Below are 4,291 nucleotides of genomic sequence, written 5' to 3'. Positions count from 1 at the left end.
CGGGGATCGAACTCATGCGGAAGCGGCTTCAGATTCTCAGTGCTGTGCTTTACCCCACTGCGCCCCCAGGGAGGGCCAGGTCGGGTTTTAAGCTTCCCGACGCCAGCGCGCCTGGGGCTGACCCCTCCCCGGTCTCGGGCTCGGTGCGGGCAGGGGCGCCCATGCCTGGTGCGGCCTGCTGGCGCCGGCCCCGCCTGCCCGCTTTGGCCTCACGCAGCAGGGGGCTGCCCCGGACTGACCTTCACCTTCCTGTGCGTGCGCCCGGTGTGTTCTGCCTTCGCTTTCGCTTTATGCGTGTGCTGGGCCTTCAGGCCCCGGGGCCACAGGCTGAGCTGGCCCCTCTGGCCATGAGAGCCCAAGGCCCCTGCGGGCGGCCAGGGGGTGGGCCCCGAGCTGGGCCTGGCAGCTGGGGTCTCGGCTTTGGCCTCCTCGCAGGGCCGTGTGACCCGTGTTGTGGGACGCGGAGGCCTGGGGCGATGCCTCAGATGGAAAGGAGCCACTTGGGGCCCTGTCCCACCCCTGTGCTCTCTGGGGTCCCCGTCTCCACCAGATTGGGGGCCTTTGACCCCCAGGTCCGGCGAGAAGCAAAACCTCATTTTCTTCATAATACCTGTTCACTGAGAAAAAAAAAAATTCAAACACCAGGGAAAACCCAGATCCTCTCACCCCTCTACGTGGTTTAACTGACGTGAGTTCCTGTGTCAGTTCAGTTTTTAGAAATGGCTATGGGACAGGTTACTAGGAGGTGTTCTTAAGAAGAAAGCTGATTTTCTCTGGGGGCCCCAGACGTCACCCCACCTTTGCTTTCTGTGTGTCCACGCAGATGCCAGGCCCTGCCGGGGAGGCGGTCACTCTCCATAACCGCGGGCCCCAGTCCAGGTGACCGCTGCAAAGTCCGGTAATGGCCCAGTGGCCTTTAAGGCTCCCCCTTTCTCATCCTGGACTAGGCCCCAAGTTGCCACTGGCTTGTTCTTCTGGGACCGGGGCGTCCTCCTGACGTCCTCCTGGCCTCCTCGACGAGGGCCCCGTGGGCCGGTTGAGGCACTGGCTTCCCGGGCGTCGCCTGGCCTGGGCCTGATGGAGTGAGCAGGGTCTCCGGCGGGCCCCAGGCGGGCGCCCGGACAGTACAGGCGTGGCCCCCCCGGGCGGGCTGGCGCCCCCCGAGCTGAGCAGCGGGATCCCCGCCTCGGGGCTCTCCGGGCCGCAGGGCTCCCTGCTGTGCTGCCTCTCACAGAGGGTCCACGTTCTCCGCCGCGTGGTGAGGTGCCCGGCGCCACGCTTAGCCAGAGTAAGGGTTGATCGGACTTTTTTGCCGCTGGCCTCTAGCCATCACCTGTGGTCCTGATGTGCCGATGCAGGAGGCGCCGGGCAGGGCGGGCGCGGCTGTGCAGGTGTGCGCACCTGAGCCAGCCGCCCTGGCCGTGGGGGCAGCGTCGCTCAGACAGATGCCAGCGGCGGGAGCAGGGGAGAGTGCCAGGGAGCCCGGGGGAGGGGGAGGATGTGCGGGGACTGGGGGCTCGGCCGCCGGCCTCCGAGAGTGCTACAGCCCGGAAAACCCACTGCGGGCTCCGGGGCGCGCCTCACCTGCCTGCCCTGCCTGTGCTTGGGCCTCGGACCATGAGGCTCCAGGTGAGCAGCCGGAGGGAAACCGTGGGCAGGGCTGGCAGGCCGCTGCGGTGCTCCGGCTGCCCTGCGGGGCCAAGGACCTCGGGCTCGCGGCTCCAGCAGGCGGCCTGGCTGTCCGGCGCGGAAGGGCTCCCTGACCTTGCTGCCGGGAGCAGGTGTCCAGAAAGGCCGCTTTCCTGCCTTGGAAGCAGCCCAGCTGAGGACCGTCAGCCTCTGGAGGTGTGGGTGGGTGGGTGGCGAGCACACAGATGGACCTGGAACGGGGCCGCCCTGGGGAAGGTAGGCCCAGCCGGGGAGGGGGGGCAGGTTCCCTGCACCCCAGTTCCCGCTGCCCCTCCACCTGCCTGTACCTCCCATTCCTCGGGGCGCAGCTTCCCCTGCGTGGGCTCAGTGCACTCTGACGTTTTGTGGCCAAGCAGATTGGCAAGAGGAGATGGGGCCCGGGCCCAGCTTTTCCTTGAAGTTTCTTGAGCACTTTCAGCCGCCAGATCTCTGGCTCCTGCACTTCCATTTCCGAGGACATGTCCCCCGCTGAGAGGCTGGCTGTGACCCAGCATGTGCCCGGGGCGAGGCTCTGCGTGAAGGGCACGGCTGGGCGCGGGCGTACTCGCCTCAAGCGCCCAGCGGAGGCAGGTGCCGGTAGCGGCATGGCGTGGCGGGGTGGAGGCCGCAGCCCACGTCTGAGTCACGCCCACCGAGGCTCTGCAGCCCCCCCGCCCAGCCCCCGCCCACAGAGGCCAGCCTGCGTGCGTGCGGGGCCTGGCGGCGTCGCCGGGAGCTCGCCTTGCGCGTCAGCTCAGCAGACGCCTGACGGGTCTTCGCGGGGATGCCTGCTGGTGCAGAATGGCCGCAGCGCGGGCCCGCGGGGGCCCAGGGGCACCCCCCAGGGGCAGCCCTGCCGGCTGGGGCTTTGCCTGCTGGGCCGGGCCTGCGGCCCTTCCCTCCACTAGGAGCGCGTTACCGAGGCCGGCCAGCCGGGCGGGAGGGGCTTCCGACGCTGTGGCTGGAAACGGGCCCCCGCGGCCCGAGTGTGGCGGGGGGACCCGGTGGGCGCACTGTCCGTGGGGGGTGGGCCGCCGGCTCCCCAGGCCGCCGACCTGAGCAGGCCATGCTCTGCCACGGGGGGCCTTCACTGTCAGACTTGAATTTCCAGTGGATTAAGTGGGGAAATCTGTCCCCTACTGGAGTGTTGACTTTAGGGAACCTCTTGTGTCAGGTTTCGGACTGCCTGGCTCTTCCCGGGAGACTGGCCGGGTTCCGTGGCCTCGGGCTCCTGCCGTGGGAGCGCCGTCCAGATCGGTTTTTTTTTTTTTTTAAGATTTATTTATTTGTGCACACAGAACTGGGGTACAGGCCAGAGGCTCAGGGGCGGCGAGAGGCTTCCCCAGAGACAGACCTGGGAGCAGAACAGGCAGATCGACAAAGTCCACCGCTGAGGGGAGCAGCGGGCGGTCAGGAGAGGTCTGCCGCGCCCTGGGGTCACCTCCGGGGCAGGCGGGGATCGAACTCATGCGGAAGCGGCTTCAGATTCTCAGTGCTGTGCTTTACCCCACTGCGCCCCCAGGGAGGGCCAGGTCGGGTTTTAAGCTTTGGCTCCAGTTCAGCAATATTCCACTGAGCTGATGGGCCGCAGCCCCCCGCTGGGTCCCCAGCCCCCAGCTGCCCGCGCCTCCTGACTCTGGCTGTGTGTCTGGGGCTGGGCCGGGCTGGGCTGGGCTCCCCTGCAGTACCCCACTGCCAAAGCCTGTGCCCCACCCAGGGCCAAAGGGCTGCTGATAGTGCTGCTGCCGTTCTCTGGGAAGGTGGAGGGAGAATGTTCCAGAACACTGTCAACAGTCAGCCCTGCCCTATGACCTGAAGTCCTACTACCTGAGGTTAGCAGTTTGCTGTTTTTGTTGTTTATTTATGCACACAGAACTGGGGTGCAGTCCAGAGGTGCAGCGGGGTGAGAGGATTCACCAGAGACAGAGAGGGGAGCAGAGCAGGCAGATCGACTAGGTTCACCGCCGAGGGGAGCAGCGGGGAGACAGGAGGGGTCTGCTGCGCCCTGGGGTGACCTCAGGTGGGATTGAGCTCGCCCTGGAGCGGCTGCGGACAGCTGCAGTGCTGTCTGTTGCGCCACCAGGGAGGGCCCAGCAGTTTGCTTTTCAAAGGGAGGCCAGTGGACGGCCAGGCCCTGAGCTGGACGCCACGTGCCTGCCAGGTGTGCTGGGCAGCACCCGCACCCACCTTGGCCGGCTGCTTGGGGGATGTGGCACTGTGGTGCCCTTGCAGGTGGCCACGCTGGGGCAGGCGTGGCCGGGCCTGGCTCTTCCCAGACGCCCGGGCCTGTGTGGCCAGTCTCGGTAACTGTTCCCCGAAGCCCTAGGTGTGCAGAGACACCTTGGCCGGGCGGGCCAGGTGCGCCTACCTGCGGCTCTCTCCTGCAGCGCCCCCTGCTGATTCGGCAGTGGAAGTCAGCTGCCGGGTGCCATGTCCCCTGCCTGCCCCCAGTACCCCGCACCTCACCCTCCGCCACCCTGGAGCAGCACCCCCAGCGTGGGCCAGACGCAGCCTGGCTGGCTCCAGGGCCCCCAGCACCCTGTAGCGCCGGGCCTCGGTGTCCCCAGCCAGGCCGGCAGCCTGGGCCGCGCTTTGACACTGCACGGGGCCGGAAGCCCCCGGC

The sequence above is a fragment of the Condylura cristata genome, unplaced genomic scaffold (genome assembly GCF_000260355.1).
Source record: "Condylura cristata isolate star-nosed mole 26May11 unplaced genomic scaffold, ConCri1.0 scaffold00002, whole genome shotgun sequence".
In the NCBI taxonomy this organism is placed as follows: Eukaryota; Metazoa; Chordata; class Mammalia; order Eulipotyphla; family Talpidae; genus Condylura; species Condylura cristata.
The sequence above is the reverse complement of the archived record's forward strand: the minus strand, read 5'-3'. Positions refer to the sequence as shown.